The sequence below is a fragment of the Empidonax traillii genome, unplaced genomic scaffold, assembly GCF_003031625.1.
Source record: "Empidonax traillii isolate 1590-97213 ecotype Southwest subspecies unplaced genomic scaffold, ASM303162v1 scaffold171:size1303362, whole genome shotgun sequence".
NCBI classification, from domain to species: Eukaryota; Metazoa; Chordata; class Aves; order Passeriformes; family Tyrannidae; genus Empidonax; species Empidonax traillii.
In genome coordinates this window covers 1,207,290-1,231,438 of record NW_020955364.1, presented here as the reverse complement: position 1 = coordinate 1,231,438, position 24,149 = coordinate 1,207,290, and the positions used below count along the sequence as shown (strand labels likewise).

Sequence of the window (24,149 nt, the reverse complement as noted above, 5' to 3'; positions counted from 1 at the left end):
TTACATAAGTTAGCGTTATCAAAGTCAACAAAACATGATTGAAATTGTTTTACAAGTGGGCAGAGGGGAGAATTGCATAATAGATTAGACTGGAAAAGACCTGCAAGTTCTATCCAGAAACAACATGAAACCGAATAATGTGTTTTGCTGAGAAACCACTGAATCCTAGAAATCCTAGCAGGAATGTTAAGATTTTCAAGATGACTACAGAATAAACTATATTGGATGGAATGTGTCTAGAGAAGGCTTAATAAGGTATAATCAACTTCAACTTTTAATCTGAACTGGAAAATATGACACTGAAATACATTTTTTTTTTAATAACTGTTTAGGTTACACATACACTCAGCTGAAGACATGCAAGCAGTTTCAACAACTGCTGTAGGATTTCTTGAATGTTGGCATGCAAGTAGATTTAAAGGACTTTGCCACTTTTTGCTTAGTTCTGTTATTTCATTTACAAGGAGACTTTAGTCTTCACTATAGCACCCTATTTTCTTCTGTTCTGAGATTTAGTCCATACAGGGAGTCTTCTTTGTGAATCCAGTGTTTTGATTAGTCTTGCTTTGCCTTTCTTTCTCATGAGGTCTCTTAGGCAGGATGTAGTGCTGGGGTCAAGGAAATGCCTTTCAGAGAGGAAAGGAAAGCTACATTTCCGTGGTCAGAAGCTGTGTTCAGATACACTGTGAAAGAACACTTTTCCCTCAAAATGTCATGTGCTTTGTCCCAGACAATGGGATGTTTTGCAGAAAAATGGCCATAATGGTCCTTTATATATATACACACACATACTTAACATAGGAGACTGATGTGTGAACTACTTCAAGGAAGCCAAGGGCTTCAGGAGAGCCTTCAGAAGAACACTGTTACACACCTTGCAGACCAACTGTAAATACAGCAGGAAAGCCCTTTATACAGCTTTACTAGTCTTTCTGATGATTAAAAATTGTTACTTGCCAGGTGATTTTTTTTTTTTTTGAGGGTTCTCTCCTACAAAGATCAACTATCTCCTGCCCAAGGAAAGGGAAAAAGATGATGTACTGTTAAGCTGATAAATGTTCTGTCATATTTAATTGGGATTATTGATTTAGCCCCTTCCATTTCCCCTGCAGAGGTTAATCATTAATGCACACGCAAAAAGGGCCTAAAACAGGACCTGGGCAGAAAATGCAAAATATCTTAGAATTACAGCAGTTAAGGAGCAGCCTGATTTATCATCTCTCCACAGTGCTTAAAGGGCTTTTCTTTAAAATTACGTTAAACAAAAGCAGCCAGAGAATTATCTTATTCAACATGTATAATTAAGGCTCTATTCAGGGTTTGCTTTGTTTTTTGTTGTTGGCTTTTTCCTCTTCATTCTTCAGTCTTTCAAATGTATTTGTTCCTTGAAGAATTTTCCTGCACTGCAAGACAACTTCTACTGCACATCATTAAGAAAACATTTATTTCCCTCCATAATGGGAAGAACTTGAAGATCTCAATCTTGAAATACTCTTTTCATGCATTTTTATTATATTTCCAAGCTATACCATATCCCTACTATTTTCCCCTTTACTATTGCTATCTAATGCAGCACTTGAATCCTAATCAGACATTTTTAATTAGATCTCTGTGATGGTATCCATGCCTTTAATATATTTTTTTTTGTTTGGGTTTGGTTTTATTCTTAGGACAACAGACATAGATATCTAGAAGTATTCTTTCAGAGTGTGATTGAGTATTGAGCTGTGGTAAATTCTGAGCACCACAACACAAGAAAAAGATATCTAAGTTTCATGTTTCTGGGCTAGAATCATCTAAGTCTCTAGATTTGAGCTTGATATGGTAGCTCAGGCTGAACACATTGAAAGAGTTGTGGATTGTGGCCCAGGCATTCAGGGTGCAGTGCCTGCAGTGGAGCTCAGTGCATTGCTTTGTCAACCTCTGCTTCTGCTTCCACGAGGCCTCAGAGCATGGTGTCGTTTCCACAACCTCTTCTCCAAACCTTACAGCTCTTTCTGGAAAAGTGCTTCTGTCCTCGATCAACCCAAGCTGATAAGCAGTGATGCCATTCATCATCCACTTCATGATGTTCCTGAATCTCTCCTGAGGAGATGGCATCTGGAAATATGTCCCTTCTCAGCACAGATGCCATCTTTCCTCAACGATTCTGTTATCCTTGCTGCTGCTGTGATTTATTGCTTATTCGTATTGGTTCTGAAGTACTCAGATGCTGTTTGTTTATTGAATAGTAAACAGAAGTTTCACAACAAACTCGTCTTTTCCAAGTAACATGAAAGATAACATTCCTGATATGCAGTAAGTTTGTTGCCAGTCTCTCCTCGGAGTAAAATAATTCCAAGTTCCCCCATGGCCCATGTGTTGACCAACAGTGACCTTGTGTGCTTTGCACATAGAGCTGGATGTTCTGGACACCTGCTATGGCATTGATCACTTCCATAATTCATTTGTTTTTACAAATGAGATCGCTGTTTTGCTCTCAAAGGAATTGAGTGAGTGATATACCTGGAGCTGATGTTTAAGTAATATTTTTAAGATCTGAACTCTTCCCATTCAATGGATAACTTATTTCCTTTGCTTTGCTGGTTCTCAAGAAACCCTCCAGTAGTAAAATATTGCTTATTTTCTTATATTTTAAAGAAGTGTTTTAAAGAGTTTCATTGTGTTATCAGCTTCGTTATATTACTCATAATTTGTGGTGTATTATCTGAAATGCAAGAGTGATCCCTGTATAATAAATTCTAAATATCCTTTCAAAAGTCAAGATGATGATTAGCTAAAGGAAGCTATTAAGCCTGCAGAGATCAATTTTTGTTAATTCTCAGTGTGAAGCCAAGAATACAATGATAAAACTCTTCTGGTTTCTGCAGTAATCATTTTGTCTCTGGACAGGGTAGCTTATAGGTGACAGGGTTTTTTCAGAAAGCTTTTTGCCATCTACTGTGGGGAAAATGAACCATAAATTTTAGTAGGAGTGCTGATGAATTCGATCTCAAGAGTACAGACACTTCTCAGTTCAAGTAGGGCTGTTAGGAGGACCACGGCACTGTGGCTCGATGGCTGGTAGTGCTCTCTATGGACTGTCCGTGCACCTGCATGCAGCAGGGTCTGATCCAACACACAGCTACAATGCATGCAGGGACTCAGCTCAGTGACTGACAAAATCTCTCTGAATCCTACGTCTCATCTGAGTCAAGTGCTTCAAAAACTACCTTTGGATTATGCCTGTTGGTGATGACTGACCTACCTTTAAAGCAGTGGAAAGCAAATATTCCTTCTCAGTCATTTAGTGAGCAGCTTCTGTAATTTGATAGAGTCATTCCTTTTTCCTTAAGTGTGTTTGCAAATCACTTCCTATCTCAGTGCTCACGATACTGGGGTTTACTAAACAAGTAGGAATTCTGTACTGACTTGCAAAGCTGTAGATATAATGCTGCTATCTGGAATTCAAGCTTTGGGATATTTACCATTGTGCTTGAAGTCATAAGCTACTTATCTCCAGGGGACAGAAAATAACAACATTTTCTTCTGAGTCATTACACTTCATAATTGAAGGTCTACATGCTGAGTAAAGTTTCTTTCCCTGAAAGCAAAAGCAATTCCTGCAGGCAATATATAAGGCTAAATAGGCAATATGTCTCATTCCACTTACTCTAATGGCTCTCTGACCGAATTTTCTTAGATTTTACCATATGCTGAGTGGATTATGAATGAGGTTTAAACTGTGGAGTAGAAAATGTCAAGCAAAACCAGGAAGTCTGTTTAAGAAGGACTCGAAAATAAATTGCTGTTGGGAAATGTTTTTTCATGCAAAATCTTTAAAGAAACCCTTAAACTATACAATTTTAAACACCAAGTCAGAAAAAAAAGAGAAATTTTCTAGGTTTAGAGGTTGGTTACACTGGAAGGTGTGTTTAATATATTTAGTTATAAGAAGAGGAAAGGAAAATATTTATTAGTTTTGACTACAGTTATTTGTGAACCAAATCAAAACACAAAATTTTCTTATATCAACCCGTGTAACATTGGGCGTGATTGGAGTTTTTTGGTGAGGTTTTTTGTTGATTTGCTTTCTTGGGTTTTTTTTAGCTGGTTTAGAAAGCACCCTATTAAGAATTGCTATAAAGATGTAAAGAATATTGAATCCTCCAAGAGCAGAGGAAAATCTTCAGAGATCGTGAAGCTTCCAAACAATTTTTATCAAGGCAGAGTCCTGAAGTAAAACAAACTCAAGCCAGAAACATAGCATTCAGTAAGATTTCAATTATAAACTCAGAGTGTTTAAAGATCTAACTTCCCATTAGGCAGTCCTTCTAAAGGCGAAACTAATGAGCTGGAACTAGTGGGCTGGGGGAAGAACTATATAGCACCCAGCACAGTTGCCAGTCCAGATAATGTGAGAATATGCCTGAATGTACATAAAAGCAAAAAAATTTTCCTTGGAAAACAAAAACAACCACCAAAAAATAAGTGGCTGTCCAGCCAATAAAGTTCCTGATCATATTCTGGTGTAGGAACTGTTTAAGCCTTTACAAACTCTAGTTGTATGCCTATCATATGATTGAGCAGCAATGGACATGTGTGTAAGGGAATCCTCTGCTCTTTACATGGTTTTAACTGTATTATGTAGGGGTTATACTTCTGGTTTTGCTTATAAAAATTACATTTGCAGAGTCTGGCATCTTCCTTTCTCTGAGTGAAAGATTGATTCAGACTGTGTTCACTCTGGTCTTGTCTTATGTAGCGAATAAAGGTCTGGACACTTGAACAGACTGCAGACCTCAGAAAGGGGATAAAACAAAAGCAGGCTGCTTTTCTGGAAGTGTTCCTACTTTATCCAACACCTAGGTATGCTCCAATAAAGAACAGTGAAAAAGAACAGTTATTCCAACCATTCATCTCTGGATCCAGATGACTTACAGCCACAGGACCTGATTTTATTTTAGATTCCTCCCAAAGTTGAGTAAGGTGCCCTGTGATGCTGAATGACAAAGTTTAGGACTGGATTGCAGGTCTTGTACTAAATTGTTTTGCCTTATCTGAGTGACTCGTTACACTGGGTTGTGTGAGGGCTGTCTTGGCAGCAGGTATCAGCTTGGCTCCCTTTGACAGATAAATAGAGTGGATCTCCTCACAGCCTGGCATCATCAGGCACCTTTAACAAGGTCAGTGCAGCTCTGGGGCAGAGGCTTTCTGCACAGTCTGCCAGCTTCTTCCCAAAGCCAAGGAAAATAAATACTCTCTTTGCTCAACTGGCCTGTATCCTTCTGCTGTGTCATGAATCCTTGCAGCAAGAGATCCCCTTATGCAGAAGAAAGTCTGTTCTTGAAGTTTTTAGAGACCACCCAGTGAGTGGGTGACTGTCCCTGTGCTATACTCCTGTTTTTCCGATGAGGAGGAGAACTGGTAGGGGATGAAGTACAGTAACAGGCAGTCAGCTGATGTGAGAATAAGCCACCCTGGGGGAAGGGGAATGCCTGGCTCTGATGCCTTGCAGTGTGTCCATGTGCAGAAGCATGGGATGGAGAAAAGAAAACATGGGGATAGGGGAAGAAGCAGAGCTTAAACTGGCAGATCAAAATAAATCTTTTCTGAGAGGAAGAGAAAAGGAAACTAAGCCTTCAGTGTGTTCTTTTGTTGATATCAACATGCACACTCCTGATCTGAACTTAGTGAGAAATATCTACTTAGTTATTATAGATCCATAATAAAGCCCTGAGCAGTCAATGGTCAGAAGTAGACCAGTCTCCAACTTGCTTTTGATCCACCCTTTTCTCTTCCCTGTGTCTTGCAAAAAAACTTTTCAACTAGCCAGCAGCCACAAATTTTGCTGCATTACACTCTGTGAGTTTGAGGCCAGCACTTACCTGTGAGTCAGTTGAAAAACTCCCTTTCACTTCCATGGACCTGGGATCTGACTTCAAAAGAGTGGCATTTTAAAAACAACGAAGGGATTAAGAGTCTGTGAGCTAATTAGACATGTTGGCACATGTACTGTTTCATCCATCTGCCATCCTTCAGACAGCTATGTGGCTAGGAACAACATTTCTTGACGTTCTTATGGCAGAGACCATATGGTTTCAGAAGAATTCCACAGGGCTATGAGTTTAAAATTGCTCTAATATTGTTGTTACATCTGATTTCACATTAATTGGTTTGTGTCTTACCTGTGATTTTATTTTTCTTTACAAATTCAGCAGCAGGTTGGTTTTAATTAGCTTGTGCATTTCAAAATAGCTAGCCAACAAGTTATGAATCCAATGTTTGAATTAATGCCCAAGGGGGAAAAAAAGTGGGGAATATGATGATGACGGAAGTCATGTAATGCTAGAAAAAGACTGAAGCTACTTCAGATTCTTATCTTCCTTCCCTCTTTAGATATCTGCTCCAGTTAGGAAACACTAGATTTATTTACTTAACCTTTACAAAACAGAATCACTTTACATCCATCATAGGCTGGTTCATAGTAATTATTTGAATATGCACACTTAGAAAATAACAATAGCAGAGTCTGAATGTGGAAATGCATGTAAACTTGGTCATGGGAGTTGCATTTAAGACTTCTTATCAATCCTTTTCCTCAAGAGATGGAGGTAACTACTGAAAAACTTTAATATTACTGTATCAAAACCCTTAGTTAAATCAAGCTGTGATTAGGTTATATCATCAGTGCTTAAGAAACAAAGCCAGATAGTAGTCTGATTAAATGGGACTCATACAGTGATTAAAAGCTTTTTTTAATTCCTTTCTTGTCTCTTATAAAATAAAAAAAAAATCCTGAGTCAAATATCTTCTTGGAGGAAGTCCAACTTAAGTGCAACTTGATTCAGGGGAGGCCTCTTCTCATGGCTCTGCATGAGCCACTTTACTACAAGTTATCTGATTTGTTCCAAGCTGTGAATCTTTGCTGAGACACTTTGTCTTTCAAGCCTCAGTTTCCACACTGAGCTTTGTCTGATTGTGAGTGATGTTGGGCTCTAGCCTATCTTTCTAGAAACCGTAGAAATCCAAATCAGTGCATTTTTTCAGCACAACTGAAAAATGGACAGCCCAGAGAGCATCTCACTGCTTGGAGTTTTTTTTGTCATTGATCTACCAAAGTGTAGTTCTGTGAAGCCACTTATCTTCAGGTGAGCCATTTCAGGAAGTAACAAAAGGAAGAAAGAAGGCAGAAACTAGACTATGGGTATGCCTAAAGAAATCTGCAGCTTCCTAGAAATGCAAATGCAGCCCTGTCCTTGAGTCTGGTGCTTAGGGAGGAAGGAGCTTTATTGCAGTTTGAGGCTGGTTCTTTCTGTGGGTAGCTGGGATGCTCGTGGAAGTGTAAAAAGCTCCTGGAGGAAGGCTTGATGCTTGGGGTGGAGAAGACAGGCTCTTAACTGTGGTCCCCCTCACCAAAAGGCCAGAAGGAGGGGATGTAGTGATAGGGAATGAAAGGCTTTGCATGGGCTTGTGAAGGGGTGCAGTGGGAGAGGAAGGGCCCAGGCAGTTACCTCGAGGCATGGAAGGGACACTTTTGTCCTGTGCCATCAGGATGAGAGCTTGAGGGAAGTGTGGAGCTTGTTGTCTCAGCATTGTTGTGTCCATATCTTACAGGTAAGGGCTCTTCCAAAGTGAAAAATCTATAAGCAGCTAAGTGGTAATGTCAAATGATAGCGGCAATGTAAGCCTACCTGATGGTAACATCCTGTGCTGCCATGGGAGGTTGCTAATGGAGACAACCACCACGGTAATGGCTACTGCAAGCTTCCCAAGCTGAAGCAAGTCCTCTGCTAAAGGTTTATAAGTGCTAGGAACTCAAAAGGAGAGAGAAATAGAACTTTCTTTATTTCTGCTGAGTTGCCTAGCGAAGGAAGCTGTCCAGGGGCTTGACCTGTCCTTGAAAAGCATTTCAACATCTCCTGATGTCAATGAAAAGGGAGACTTGTTCATTGAGACCTTTTGATACCTCATGGTGGGATCCACGTCACATGTATCGATTAAGAATTGTAAATGATCACTGCTCTCCATGGAGGTGCTGCAGCTGTTCTGGAGAATCATTTTCCAGAGAAGAGGAAAACATCAGTCCTTTTTTTACTTTTTGTGCAGGAAGCAGAATGCTTTGCAGTCAAGTGCACATGCTGGTCTAGTCCATACTGTGAGTCTGATCCAGGCAGCGGCTGAGTTTCATTTTAATGTGTTATGTTGGGTTGAAAGAATAAGTAGAACTCATCAGCAAAGCTGGTATTCTGGCTTTCTGATCCCATCACCACTTTTCCACGTGGTCTTGCAATGCCTCATGTGACAAGGGGCTTTCAGAAACTATACAGTACTGTCAGGGAAAGTTGCATGGATCTGCCCTCATGAAAATAAGAAGAGAGATTGTAATTAGGTGGATCTTGGATTAAGTCCTAATCATGCACTTCTTGACATACATGCTACTTGCACCAAAGCATGCAATACCCTGACTGTCTCTCTGCCTCAGCTTTGAAGCTCTTTTTTTTTTTATTTTCTTCCTTCCCCCCCACCCTCCTTTTAGGAGCAGGGCTTTCCAGACAGTAATGTGTTTGGGCTGCTGCCTCTCAAGAAGAGGTAAACAGAGGGAAGAAATTGCCCTTTGGCAAGCTAGCAGAGCTTTTCCTCTCAGTCAGAAGGCTTTAGAAGACCTTTCCTACTGAGCTGATAGGTTTTTAAGTGGAAACCAAGGGTCATTTATGAATAGACTTCTCTAGCAATTACACAGGGAGAAGTGGCTGTCATGTAGAGACCCTCATTTGCTTCTCTGTCAGTTTATTGGCTGGAATTGACTTTGTGGAATGACTTCTACCCTAGTTACATCATTCACAAATAGAAGAAAAATAGCAGAAAAACAAGGCAAAATTAAATACTTCCTCTTAAGGGATGGATACTAGCAGGGATTCTTACTAGATGCAGAGCTTTTCCCCTTAAAAGCTGTGCATTTATTATGATAAGGGATTAAAATCTGGCATCTTTGTTTTCAGTCAGAAAATCAAGTTTTCAGAAATTCTGTCTCTGAACACTGAATGTACCATGTAACATTTATTTCCTGTGCCTGATAATTCACATCTTGGATGTCAGATAATGAATCATAGCAAACCCTCTTAAAGAGAATTTTCTGTTGCTTTGGGTGTTTTGGTTTAGTTTCTTTGATAGCTTGTTTTGCTTGTTTGTTTGTTTTTTTACTCAGTAGAACTTAAAGTGCTTGTCAAAAGTACACAGTATACTTTTTTGTTGTAAAGTGGACAACTGAAGGTGAAAATAGATGGCAATGGTTTGTTCAAAAGAATGCAATAAAGAATGGTAAGGCATAGAAATGGAGTCCAGTGGACTGCTGGCCCGAGCAGCTAAAATAATTGATGCTCCTCTTGCTTTACAGTTCTCCATGTTACCCAGGAATAGCCAGTGATATTGAAACTTGTACCACCTTCTCTGCTTAGCTCCCAATAAAGGCAGAGTGGCAGATGTCTGCTGCAGAAGGACAGATTTTGACAAGTAACAAAAGAAACCAGGCAACTGAGTGAAAGGGTTTCTTTTAAGCAGCTCTGCCTGTAAAGAGTCTGCATATTGCTCAAAAATCAAGTGCCTGTTTATGGACACTTATGAAATCCTTAAAAGTATCCTTGCAGCTTGTAATCCTTTTTGTCTATACAGGGGAAAAAGAACCCATATCCTCTTAGTCAGTCCTACACCTGAACCACAGATAATGACATAAATCACAGATCATGAAGAACCTATAGAACACAGTTTTGAAGTCTAAAAAAACAAGAGCCATCAATTTTTGTCCTGTTCATCTTTTATTGAGACAAACAGATTTAATATGGCAAAAGCTTGTCATCTTTAAAGGTATGTGGTCCTCTGAGGAGGGTTTCAGAGGCAAACAATCCAGACATAGAAGGTTTTCTTAATCAGCATATTAATCTGATTTTAAGAAAGTATGCTTCAAAATTCAGATTAAATTTGCATTTCAAATTCAAGTATTTCTGATGGCTTCTTCTGTATTTGAACTTCCACATTCAAAACACTGTTTCAGCTGTTAAGGTAATGTAACTTTTCATGTTTCATATATATACGTCTAAAGGCAGCTGAATCTTTTTTTTTTTTTTGGCACACAGTATTGCAATTGGCTTCCATTTAATCTTGCTGGAAGAGATACTGCGATTTTTTTTCTTCTGTGTGGCTTTTATGCCTGTTTATGTCCTGTATAAAAAACAAAATTAGCCAATTTTATGATACAATTAACACTAAGTTACTTGCTTATCTTTCAGTCAATCTCTGTACAGAAAGAATCATAGGTCACCCTAGGATTTTTCTTAAAAGTTTGCTAAAGACTGTAATGAAAGATGAATTTTGAATATCTACCTATCTAAATGTATTTTCTTTTATTGAGCGTTTGCTATCAGCAGAAAAAAATCACCAGGTTTTGCCTTTGGCTCCCAGGAGACTGGATGTTTACTCTGTACTTCAGGGATGGAAATAACAAACAGAAAAACAAAACAAGGCAGGTGTAAATGGTCTTGGTTGCAAGTGCCAGGACAACCATCTAACCATAGACTCTAATATCTCTTAATCATGGTTTTATATTCATTTCAGTTCAGCAATACTAAATGGCTTTACTGTAAAATAGCTGTTTGGACATTTATGTTTTAAAATATGGCACTAGTCTCATTCCAGTGTTTGTTTTAGTGTGTATTGGTCTACAACACAGATCACCCCTAAGTGACACAGATTATGAAGTTAATATTCATTGGACAATGCAGAGAGTATTGTTGCTTCTGTCCTGGCTATATTTGTTCTATTTGAAACATATCTTTAATGAAAAGTCTATAAAGCTAATATCACAAGTCCTCAGTAGGCCATCTCAGTTATGACCTATGAAATGAAAAATGCTTGTGCAGTCTCAAGGATGCATATCAGGATGCACAAGGGTCTGGTACACTGTCCAATCTGCTTTGTTTTCCTGGGAATTTATCAGCACTTATGCTATTTCGAAACATCTGAAAGAACAGTGAAAAAACATCAATTGATGTTGAAGGCCTGATCTGCTGAAGTTGATGATTTTTGACTACTCTTGTGGTAACCAATACTACCTTTAGATCAGATACTCAGTCATTTTTCTTCATCAATCTTCTATTTCCAGGATTGTGATGGAAATTTGATAATTTCTATTGATTGTGCTTTCATGAAAGGAAATAGGAGACAGTTACCTCTCTCCTCTGTGTCCTGAATCTGAATCTCTGGCTCTGGATGGTCAGTCTGCCAAGAATTGGTGGGCTTTGTCAGCCATTAGTTTTCTGACTGTTCAGCATAACTACTCCACCGAACTTTCTTCCATATTGCCACATTTTATCCTGTTTTCTCAAAAAAGGACTTCTGTCTGTCCCATAGGCCATGCCCACTTACTCTGTGTTCCTCCAGTCTAACAGTTATTCTTAATAGGCTTCTGAAAAAGCAAACTGTTGTGAATATTTTAAAGCAATGAATAAAAACCAAACCTAAATCAGTGCTTTAGGCAGACAGGTTTTTTATCTGTCATTTCAGCAATCTTGCCCTAGAACCAGTTAAATAGGAATGTAAGTTACAAAAAAAGCTCATGTAAGAAGCTATGATAGAAGTCAAGAAATGCAAGAATCAGCAGTTTTTCTCAAGCCAGACACAATTTCCTTTAAGTATGTGTGTAAATATGTTTAAATATATGCATATGTATATCTTTTTATATATATATATATATATATAGGCCAAAGTTCTCACTTTCCCTACAATTAAAGAGGCTCTTCCTGAAAGACAGACCAGTTCTCTTTTGTGCACATCAGAAGCTGATTGTGTTGGCACACTCACAAGAACCTTCTGAAAGTGCAGAGGGCAGCTGGAGTTGAGAGTCAAGTTAGGAGAGTTTAGCTCCATGAGCTTACAACTGTCAAATGGTGATAAAAACACTACTTAGTGCTGTGAGCTGCACAGCTCAGCAGGAAGCTGTGAGGTGTCATAGTCTGGACTGCAAGAAGTGAATGGCAATTTTTCTTAAACTTGAAAGTGTGTTGATAAAGCCCATCGGGGCAAGAAAAGTATCTGCGGGTGTATCTCTACCTGTGTTGCTTTACCTATGTGTATGTCACTTCAGAGCTCACTAGAGGTGCTGATGTGACAGCTGTAGTGCCAGAACACAGTGATTACCTGCAGAACATGCCCAGACCTGACAGCTACAGGACAGTGTGCCTGAAAGGGCTATTCTCCAGCTCAGTCTCTCTGCCCTGCTAGAGTCAGACTTTCACAGGCCCTTGGCTTCCTTTCAGGCGCTCAGCAGCTTTGCATCTGATGTGCCAAAAGCTTCTGGGAATCTGGCTACTGACTTTACCAAAATGGACTCTGCCCATGAGATCTGCGAGTCCTGCTGTTGGATATGTTATTGATAGGGACAGCTTTTGCCAGTGTTGGTGGTGAATTCACTGATGTGAGCACTTGGTCACTAAAAGCAAAACTGAGAGGAGCAGATGAGTTCAATTAAAGCTACAGTGCAGCCTAAGTAGCCTTCTGAGTGAAGCTATGTGAGGTAGAGGTGACTGAAAGCTGGACCACAACAGCTCTTGTCAGAACTATATCAATTTTGGTTTCCTTTTTATTGTCCAGTTTGAACTGCACGGAGCAAAGCTGCTGCTGTTGCATAGATTACTGTGCACTGAATCAGCTACCATAAAGAATATTATTCCTGGTATCCACTTCCATTACTCCTAAATGGTCTCTAGGCTCTATTTTCATATGCTCTTAGTAGAAAAGGACTAAATTGGTAAAAAAACAGCCACATCGTGGAAAATATTTCTGGAATACTTGCTTCTTGTAGATTGTGTCAGTAACTGGTAGAATACCCATACGTTTTATATAAGAGAAAGCTTTCAAGATTTTTTTACAGAACTATGGAGAGGGGTGAAATCCGAAAACTGCATGGTTTTCCCCTTAGTGGGTGTGAAAAGCAAAATTTATTGCCACGATGCAGATCAATTCTCTGGAGTCAGGGAAACTTCTTTCATGAGATCAGTTTTTTACCAACCCTAATCACAGACTAAAAACTCTGCATCCTAAGAAAATATTGATACTTTTATTTAAACAATTCAAAAAACGAGTCTGATCCTGAAGAATTACACATTCCCAAAGCTACACAGAACGGACTGCAAGAGAGCTAATGTTAAGTGTGAGGAATCCAACTTATCTCAATGTTTCTGAAAAGCCCTGCTATCAGCAATATATTTGGATTTAAAAGATTAATTCTTAGTTATTATGCTACCTTCCTTGTCTACATTTGTTATGGGACAGACATAACCTTGCCATCTTGATAATACAATCACTGCCATGGTTGTGGCATTACAGCAAGTAGTGGATGTGGAATATATGAAGAGGGGTTAGATTTTACACATATCCAGACAGATTACAGTCTAATCCATTTTACAGAATAGGATCTCATGGAAGTAAAAATTAAGAAACTAAAACATAATTCACTGAGCTTGTGCACTATAAGTTTTTCCTTTCGGAAAAAAAAGGCAGCTAATTGTATAATTTGAAAAGTTTGGGCTTTCATGGACTACATATAGAAGTAATCATATAATTAACATGTTTCCAAAGAGTATCACAAATAGCAATAAACATAAAAGTTCTTAGGCTAGATTCTTAGAGAGCTACAGGTTTTTGAAACCACACAGTTTTATGATGCTTTTTGGCTTTAGCATTGCCAGCCAGTGCAAATGTATCTCTGTCCATCAGGGGCACCCAGCAGTGCATAACATGAGAGAGAGTTCCTGAGGGCAGTGGGGAGAACTGTATTGTCCTGGCAGAAATCTTCTGTGGCATGGAGGCAGGAAAGTCACAGGAACGGAAATTTTGCCTGCCATGCAGTTGAGTGTTCTGTTGAAGAGCACCCTTTCCAGATACAATGTGCCCATGCCTGGTAATGGTTAGTTCAGAGATTTATTAGTTACTACTTCGCTATTTGGAGAGAAGTGACTGTTTGATATACTATTTGACAAATCTGGCAACTAATTCTGAATATTAAAGGAGCTTTCCAGAGCTGGAGATATTTCAAAGATAGCTGCATTTCTGCTCTGTAATTAAATGTCATGAGTTCAAATAGGAGAAACAAATGTTATATTTGGGGTGGCTTAAGTGACAGTTAATATCTTCCAAATGACTCACAAGAAATTACAAGGTGCTGGGGGCAAGGAAAACCACTCCTCCTGCAGTCACTCCAGCTGGTTCATCTTTACCATCCACATTAAGCTGTCTGCCCAGTATTCTGGCACTCAGAATTAAGCACAGTTTTTCCACAGAAAGGTTGTCCCAGCAGACAGTTTGTTGTCAAAATGAATAACACCTGCCAACCTCACAGGAGTGTTATACAGATAATTGCCAGATACACCAAGGGAACATATAGGAAAGGGAATTTTGGTATTTTAAAGTTAAGCCCAAGTTGATGGTTGCATTATCCATCCCCTGATGACTGTTGTGGCTTGTACTAAATCTTGTTACTGTGGCTCTAGTAATTTTAGCAGTTCAGAAATAGCTCAGCTATGGCTTCCCGAGCTGCAGACATGCCAGTGTGGATTTTTCTCATCTTTTCAACTTCATTTAGGAGGTCCAGGGTGATACAAGGACCCCATATGATTTTGCATGGAAACTTAGCTCATAATTCCTCTCAACCTGAACAAGGTCTTCCTTTGAAACCAGCAGGAGGGGAACAACACACGTTAACATATATAGCCCAAAAAATTTAATTCTCTGAGGTACTGAGGAAACATTTTCAAAGAGTCTCATGGAATTACAACCATGAGAAGAAAACTTATGAGCAACACAGATTAGCTCTTCTAAGAGTGCTGGTATAGGAATGACTCAAGCCGTAGCTCAGGCTGACCTGAAATTTCAGACATGAAATTAAAACCCAATCATAGTGACAGATGTTTTGGAAAGGACTTGGGCTAGGTTTTTCAGCATTTTCATGTTGCATTTGTTCAGAAAAGCTACAGAGGAATACTTCCACTACTGCATTGGGGGGGGGGGGGAGATAAGACTATAAAATTTTGAGTGTTTTTTAACTGCAGCATGCATTCTTTGCAAGTCTAGGTCTTGATACCTAATTAGCAAATAAAATTACTTATGAGGAAAAGAGAAACCAGTATGAGAGAAAATCCCAATAGAACTCACTGTAAATATTATTTCTCAAAGCAGGTCATCAGCTCCTCTGAAAAAAATCTCACTTGTATAAATAAAAGGTACAAAGACAGTGAACTAGAGAAAAACTTGGCAGGTATTAGCAGGCTGTGTGAAATGGCAGCTGCACTCTGTGTTAAGAGCAGCCCAGTGTGTGTAGGTAGGCTGGGATGGGGTTATCCAGGCTAATTAAGAGACAGGGGGGAGATAAAAGTGTGGCTGTCTTTCAGTATCCCACATTCCACTTGCTGACACCAGAAAGGACACTGCTATTTTTTCACCCTAGGCTGGACATATCTGCAAGAGAAGATAATTCAAAATCTTTATAAGGAACCATCATTTTAATTTTCTCTTTTTTTGTCTAAGACAAAATTGCACAAGATTTTAGTAAGTAATCCTTGTTTTAAAAGAATTGGTACTTCTGAAATCCATTCTGACATCAGGCGACCTAAAGGGTCCCATGACATTTATCAGTTGCTTAACCATGATTGTACTCTCTTCTGATCACAGAAGCTTTTTCTTATAGGCACAAATAACAAATTCCTTTACCTCTTTTTTTTTTTTTTTTTTCTTGAGACACGAAGCTGGCTGAGAAGCTTCAAGTTGTTTCCCAAGAACCCATAAACATATTAGGCTACACAGCTGTGAGTAGTGAGAACTGTGCAGTTGTGAGAACAAACATCCATATAGACCATCTTCAGCAGCGCCCAAACCCAGCTGTCGAGGGGATAGTAAGTCTAGGGGAAGCATAAAGATTACAGTAGATATGCTAGAAACAGGAAGAATATTTGAGAGAAATTCTATATTTTCAGCTCTGAGCCTTCCTGAGTCAGATGTGATGTTTTCAATAATCCTCAATGGGTTTCTTTTTCTGTGAACTTGTCCAGTCCCTCTCCAATCCACTGTTTGCAACTTGTTATTTTGGAATAAACAAGTTGGTCTTGTGTGTTTTACCTGAGGACTGAGCTTATCTGGGGAAACGTACCAAAAAAAAGATATGAGTCTTACTGATGGAAGTCTGGTTTCTCTGCTGATTCCCAGGAAACCAATTTAAAGTTTGTAAGCACTGGTGATATATAAGTCAATAGACATAACATCTGATAAATTTAAGGGGAACAAATCATGATCCCTCAAACAACTGCACACCAAGGGGAAGTGAAATAGTTTCTCAGTACATGTACTACACTGCAGGATGTCTGCCTGGTTGTTAATGCTCAGCTGCTTTTGGTCTTCCTCTGCCATTTGTAAGATAAAATCAAAATTCTCGCTTGAGAGAGAATTGTAATGATAAATTGATATTAAACACATATAATTTGCTCAACTTCTGTAAGAGTGCATGGATGAACAACAAATATTGAGTTTTTCCTGAAGGAAACCCATGGGCATAAAGTTGTAAGCAGTCACATGGAAGTCCATATCCACCACGGAGACCAAAGAACATAGAGGCAGAAATGAAAGTGTTATCTGTTGTTTAAATACTTTTTTTGCCTCTGATGATAGCTGTGACTAATAATTAAATAATAAAATATTCCTTAAAAATATCTGTAAAGGCTTTGATAGGAGATACCATGTTTGTGGGATTTTCAACATGTTTATGGGATTGTCCCATAAACTTTGGCAGCTCAGCAGATTCCTACAACCCTAGAAAGTCATATCAAATCCACTGGGATATAAATTACCACCTAGAAGTCATGTCGCTGAGACATTACTGTTATTATTATTATTGTTGGTATTATTTCTATTATTAATATGATTTCACAGAACTATCAACCACTTCTCAACCTTGCTGATTCACTTCATGCCACTCTAATTGTTTTCTGAAAGGAATCTTAGTCTGCCCAACCAATCAGTAAAGAAAAAGTGCTGATTAGCTCCTATTTGTTTAATAACAGTATTCTGCACTCAAAAATGACTTTACACTGACAGTTTTGAGGACAACTTCCCGAAAACGTGATTTTTTTTGTTTGTTTTCTTTTGTTACAGAAGGGTGTAAATTCCATCTATCAAAGATGAGTAGTAGTCTGGCCTGTAAATGTGATGCATACTCAAACCATAAAATCAGCATGTACTCAGAAATTAACATCTCACAGAGGGAATTTGTGTATGCTTCTCAAAACTAACTTCCATCTTAGAGACAGCCTCCAGAGCATATCAAATATACTATATCAGCCTTTTTATGCCTTTTATTATGATTTCCCAGTGTAATTGGTACTCATTAACATTAAACTTGCTGTAAAAGTGTATTTAGAGTGCATCATGAACTGGTAGGAGAGTTTGCTGAGTTTTTATTCTTTTATGGTTCCTACATGGCACAAAAAGATAGTAGAATAATATAAAGGTCAAGAGGCCTGGGGCTTCTTTTATTTCACAGGCTTGCAGAGGACGTTCAAAAGGAGCTGTTGATGGCAGCAATATAGGATAGAAAAAAAATTTATGATTCCTTGCACTGTCTCAGGCAAGAAGACATAAATCAGCAGCAAGGTCATAGCAGTAGATCAGGAAACAGGTCAGTCCAACACAGGGAGGATTGAATTCTGGTGTGGCCAAGGGCATGTTTTGATACTGCTGCTTTTCCTTAACCTGAGTACTTCACTCCACTCTCAGTGGCATTGAGAGTAGCACACAGAACAGCAGCAATTCTATAGACACCTTCAAGGTGCAGTTTCTCCCTCTTTCCCCTTCCCTCCTTTTTTCCTTTCTTCCAGCTCTTTCATGATCATCCACTAGTGACACACGAAAAAGGGAAGCCAGGCATAGGCCTTCCTAGGATGAATGTCTCTTCCACTTTGCTTGTTTCTTTTGGTTCTTTCTTCTTTACTTTATATATTGTCCTTTCTGTCTTTCTTTTCCTCCCTTCTTTTTAAAAGCAAAGTAAACATCAAGTAACATCCCACCATTTCTCTGTGGAACTTCACCTGAGTCCATCAGTTTGCCTTTGTGAGACCACCTGAGGCCTCTGACCTGAGATATTTCAGGTCTCTTTATAGCCTCTAACTATACAGTTTCCTAATTCTCACCAGAAAAAAAATGCCACCCCCTCCTTTCCCTTTTGCAGTAAGTTAACATGAGCTGTGTTATACTATCTCCTTTCTAATGCAGTTGTTATGGGGTAGTTCTATTATTTTGCTTTCATAGTGTTCTAGTATTGTAGTTTCATAGTATTCTAAATCTAGTTAACCTGTCTAGATTGTTGTGTGCAACTTATTATTGATTCAAGCCCTTTACTAGACCTTGAGAAAATACTAGACAATTAGTGAGTGGAGTGTGACCATTCTAAAAGCCATTTTCTTCAAAAGCCTTACAGGGGTAAGACCTTATTCTCTTATCTGCATTTCTCAATCTGTAGTTTCCAAGGAGAAAAAAACAATCTGTGGGAGAGACATTAGGGGCACTTTACCTGTTTGCAGCCATTGCTTCCCCAAACTCTTCAGGGTATATCATGCAGAGTTATAAAGGAGAGCTATCTTGGCTTCTTGACTTCTCCTTGGTTCCCTGCTAGTGAGAAGTGCAATGTTCATACTGCTCTCTCTAGGCTTTGTTGTCTTGTCTAGGACTTTGTCTGTAGCTTAAAGGTATTCCATGGTGAGGTTTATTTAAACATTCTCTTCTATTTCCCTGGTGAGGGATATCTCCTTCCCAAAGTACACTGCATGGATGCAGCCTGTCTGTAAAGAAGACAAAATACATCTACCAGGTTATGTTAGTACCATCCTGAACCCATACAAGTGTAATCACCTGATTTGTGGCCATGTCTGAACTGGTTTTTATAGCTGTTACAAATATCAAGATACAACACAGGTAGAATTTCATACTATCTTTCCACAATGTCCAGTGCTCAGCAAATAGTCGTTTGCATGTCTGGAGAGGACCATTCCAGGACAAAATCCAGTTGATTTAAACCCTAGTGAAATCAGTTTATTTTAACCTGTTTTACTGTTCTCCAAGGCACAATTTGGCTAGTCAGTAAGACCTGCAGGTGCTTGGGGGGGGAAAAAAAACAAACAACAACAAACAAAAGAAAAACAAAAAACCCCAAAACAAAACAAACAAAAAACCCCAAACACACAACACCAAAAAACAAACCCAACAAGCCCAAACTATCCACTTGTGTTCTAGTTGGCATTCCAGACCAAAGATATGTGAATTCAGTCTCAGACCTTTTCTGCCTTGTGCTAGGTTACTCAGCCCAGCCTAAAGCATCCGTAAGCTAAATTATGCTGTTTGACTTTGTAGTGAAAGCATTTGCGCAGTCAGCCACAGCTGAGAAGCTAGTGAGGAAGTTGTCCCATAGTGACTGCAAGATGTTCAGGACAGGCTTCTGAGTCCCCCACAATGTCTGTGTGTCCATCACAGTACTCACAGTTCAACAAGGCTTTGTTGAAAAGAAGGATTTGAACTCAATTGTTTGTGGTGGAGGGGTCAGGAGCCTTCACACAGTTCTTTATATCTGTGAGGTGGGTTCAACAACCCACCTTCTTCCTTGCTGTGATGTTGTATCTGGCTCAAATGCATACAGAGGCTTAGCACACCCTGATTTCTCAAATGGTACTGTAAATTTGACATGATGGTGGGGGTGGTGTAAGAACATACTCAAACCATAGTGCTTTGCAGCTGGCATGGCAGTGTGGAAATGCTTCTCATCCCAGGAGAGGAGAACAGAGTGACTGGACTGGACCATCAGGCATTACTTGTTGGGTAGAGGAAGGCACTCAGATACCAGAGAGCTGAAGGGTAAGATGAGAGAATCTTCATGAGAGAGACTATGATCTGAGAGAAAAATGAGGTTGTCACAATAAATTGTTATCCCTGGGTGTTTAAGTTAACTCCTCATTGAAACAAATGGTACAGTTCACTCAAGAGTTATTGTCCAGCTTTCTGCAGACACACAAAAAACATTATACCTTTTATCTTCAGCTTGCACCGAGAGGCTTGTCTTCACCATGGTTAGCCTTAGGCAGATTTTTTTTTTTAAGAGAATAAAAGATGGAGTTTTGCAAGATTGAGAGTTATGTCAGCACTGCCCACAATTGTTATGTTCCTCACCAGCCCATGCCTTGCTTATACATACCATGGACAGCAGAGAGCAGTTTTGTTTTTCCTGATAGATGAAAAATCAGGTAAATGCCTACATTAGATGTCAGAGTACAATTCTTCATGACTGCCTAGAATGTCAATAAAAACCTTTGCATCTGTCCCCAGAGATACAGAACAATACAATGAATGATTGGTGTTTAGCCTGCTACGGTACTCAGGCTCAATACCAGTCTTTGAAGTAGGTTGAATGAAATAACCACATTTTAAGTGCAGTCAGGTCAGTGAATTTTTTTTGCTTGTTGAGACAATGTCATTGGTTTTCAGTAAAGCAGGTGAGGCACCATTCAATTTGCCTTGTTGACTGTGGAGTATAACAGATTAGTGTTCTGAAGAAATAGAGCCATTTGATTATCCACATATATGTATATTTACATAACATTGCATCAACAACACTCTCCACTTTCCTTTGCTACTGAGATGAGTTGGCTATGCCAAAAAGACCCAAAAAAAAAAAAAAAAAAAAAAAGACAAGTTTGTGGTGATTGAGTTTCTGGGGTGGGATTTAGTCTGGTTTTGTTTATTTAAATGACCTGGTCTTGTTTGCTGAGAAAACCAGAGATGGTTTAAGTTGTGTTTTCTGTTACAGAAATTTCCCCAAGTAGGATGAATAGAGAACTAGCATGATCAGAGGCCTTGCAAACCACCACTGTGATTAAGACAAAGATTCTCTCTTAACTTTGCTTTGTTAAACTGACACTAAAACTCCAAATGCAAGAGAGCATGAGACCCAGTCATCTGGGTTCAGAAATACACGTCCAGGGTAAAACAGGCAAAGCTAATTCTAGAAAGATTAGGAAAATGGAGAATCTGTCTTGGGGATCTACAAAACTTTGGCTTGTTTGGTTGAGCGAAGTGGAGGTGGGGGAGAGTTAAGGGATTCCTGCCAGTAAGTGCATTAGAGATCAAAGAGAATATCAAGGAAAAGAGATAGTAAATCTTAGAGAAACTCTAATGCAAGATGAGCATGTGGGAAGGGCTGAGGGGAAATAAGCTGTCCAGGAATGTATGCTGGAAGTTAGAAAACTCTTTTCTGTTGACCAGAGAAGTGCTTTTCTGGAGAAACCTTCTACCTAGGTCAAACAACTGCACTTAACTGATGGGTTTTGGACTTAGATCCTATGGAAGGATTTCTTAAAGTTAGCAGGAGGTTAGATTCTTAACAATTCTAGGTAGATGCAAAAAATAAAGCCATAAACTATCATCAGGCTGGCTATTAAGCTCTTCTAATGATCCAAGTGTTATGCTGCAATTGTTTCAGAATTTGTGATTCAATCCCACCAGGTTTTGATCTTTGTATAGAGACACTATGTAAGATAAGTGCTCGTAAACTTGGTGTAGACACATCGGTTTGTTGCATCCATACTTTGTTTGTATTACACAAATACAAAGGAAAATGGTGATATCTGCAGCTTTTTGTCTACACTCCTAGATGTCATGGAAAGTTTCATTGTAGTCAGTGGTGTTTTGACTTTAAACGATCTGGTGATTTGTGAAACTGGCTGAACAATATTTTTTTTTCTCCTTGAAATTATTTTACAATCATAGTTTCTGTGGTGGTTTTGCATATTTCTTTGCATTTCGCACCCTAACTTTTAATAAAAAAACAAGAACAAAGGAGGTAACATTTGAAATTTTAGAAGAACCACCTTGCATCAAGCAGAGATTTTATTTATTTTTTATGAAAGTGTCTATGATATTTAAAGTCAATTTACAGTAAAAGGGCAGTTTCAAAGAGTATTTTTGTATCACTTTCAGTCAGGTCATCTTTGGGAGAAAGTTGTTGCCAGAGGTTGGCTGCCTGTCTCCTGTGAGATATTTATTTAATATATATAAGGTAGAATGGAGCTCTGACCAATTAAAAACACAGAGATGTGCTGTGCCTGTGCTGAAAAGGTAGGAAAAGAAAAAGTGAACATATAGACTATGTTCATATAGACAGCATCTGCTGTATTCATTCATCATTGCACTTATAAGCTTCAACACCTGAGCTTGCTTTTTAACAAAAAACATATGCTTATTCCTGTCCTTGTATCAGTCAGTTACAAAAGCTTCCTTGTTCTCTTTTTTTCACCCCCACTTTTTCTATTTGTTTGTTTTGGTGGGGGTTTTTTTGTTTGTTTTGTTTTGTGGGTTTTTTTTTTTTTTGGTCTTTTTCTGCCTGCCTCTATCCAAATAATTTCTGAAGTTAACGGCCTAACACATTTCTTGCCTCATAAGAGTCAAACATGCAAGACAACAGAGTGCCGTGAGGGTACCTAATACAGGAGAGTGTATTCTGACAGCACCCTTCATTTGCACAGTGCAAACCCTATTGGGATTGCTTGACACAGTGCTGTTTTAAGAATAATTTAGGATTCAAGCAATAACTGAAGATCAAACCATCCTGAATTCCCTAAATACATCAAAGGACAAGTTCCAGGGAAATCTGAGATCATACAGGGAAATGAAGGTGAAGAATTGGAAGGACAGGGAAAATTCTCTTTGCTGTTCACTACTTTACAAAGCAAATCTGTTTAAACCTCCTTTCAATCGGTGAAACCACAGGGTCACTTGACTTGTCATTATAAGGATAATTTATGAAGAGCTTTGTGGTAAATGTGTCTTTGTTAATCATTGCAGTCATTTTAGGAAAAGAAATAGCTCACAGAAAAGGATATTGCTGAAATACCGTTTGGTTTATTTTTCTTTCCATAGAACCAGGAAGGTCCCTCAGATACAGCTGGACCTTCGTGCTATGATAGATACCACGTAGGTATCTATCAACTGGGTGTTTTAATTAATCCCTGTCTCTGCTTCAGCCATCACTGAGAATTCAACTGATAGCTAAAAGGCAGTAGTTCTTCAGCTCATTTTCAGGACTTAATTTTATACAACTAATTTTTTTAATTTTCCTCTCCAGTTACTCTAAGACTTTGGTGCATACCTACTTACATGAAGTAAAATTTGGGTTCCTATAAAAGGAACTTTAAAAACTTGCATCCAGGAATGATTTAATCTAATGTACTGCAGTAATGTTTTTGTAAACAGTGTCAAATATTATGGAATATTTACTTTTGGAAAGAAAGCCAGGAAAGAGGTCAATGGTCAGGGCAGTCAGGCTGTTCCAGAAATAGATAAGCAAGTATCCTCTATTATAAATGCAAAATTGTGCTCTTTGGAAAGAGAAAGGAAAAAAAAAAAGTCAAAGAAGGGTTATTTAACTATACCTTTCATTTTGGATAAAAGTCTTACACTGTCTGGTTTGCATGAACAAATCCTTTATCATCAAATCCGCTGGGGTGATCAGGTTTTCTGTGGTAAATGTAAAGTAATAGTTTCAGGGGTAAATGAGTAAATGAATACGAGGAAAAACTTCTTTACTGGAACAGGCTGCCCAGAAAGGTTGTGAAATCTCCTCTGAAGATATCCGAAAACCCTTCTGGGTGTGATCCTGTGGAACCTGCTTTAGCAGTGAAATAGAATTAGATGATCTTCAGAGGTCCCTTCCAACCCCAACCATTTTGTGACGGAGTAAATTTTGGCTTAGCTTTCCAATTTACTCCTCAAGTCATGTAATAGAAGTTTGACAAGAAAGAGAAGGTCCTGTACTATATTTTTTTATTCAGTTTATTTAAATGAGTGAGAGTGATATCGAGTCTCTTCATAGGTTTATTCATCTGACATCAGTTTAGTAATTGCTATGATAGTAGAACACTCCCATGCATGAAAAATAGGGAGATGTGTGTTGTGAGTTAACTACAAATGAGCTTGAAACATACTGATTAAGGTGTTTTAGTTCAAAGAGAAATTAATTCAGACTTTTTACACTGTCCTATATTGCAGATAGACTGGATAATCACCCCATCCCTTCTGGCTTCTTAATGTAA

General features: G+C 38.7%; 1 long non-coding RNA gene across 2 annotated transcripts in view; it reads left to right on the top strand.

The window, feature by feature from the left end:
• The window catches only part of LOC114058416, a 64,115-nt gene that overhangs the window by 12,573 nt on the left and 27,393 nt on the right, over positions 1-24,149 (top strand). For both annotated transcript variants that reach the window (XR_003571448.1, XR_003571447.1), the window contains exon 3: positions 24,106-24,145. This is a non-coding gene — a long non-coding RNA (uncharacterized LOC114058416). The remainder of the gene's footprint in view (positions 1-24,105; positions 24,146-24,149) is intronic.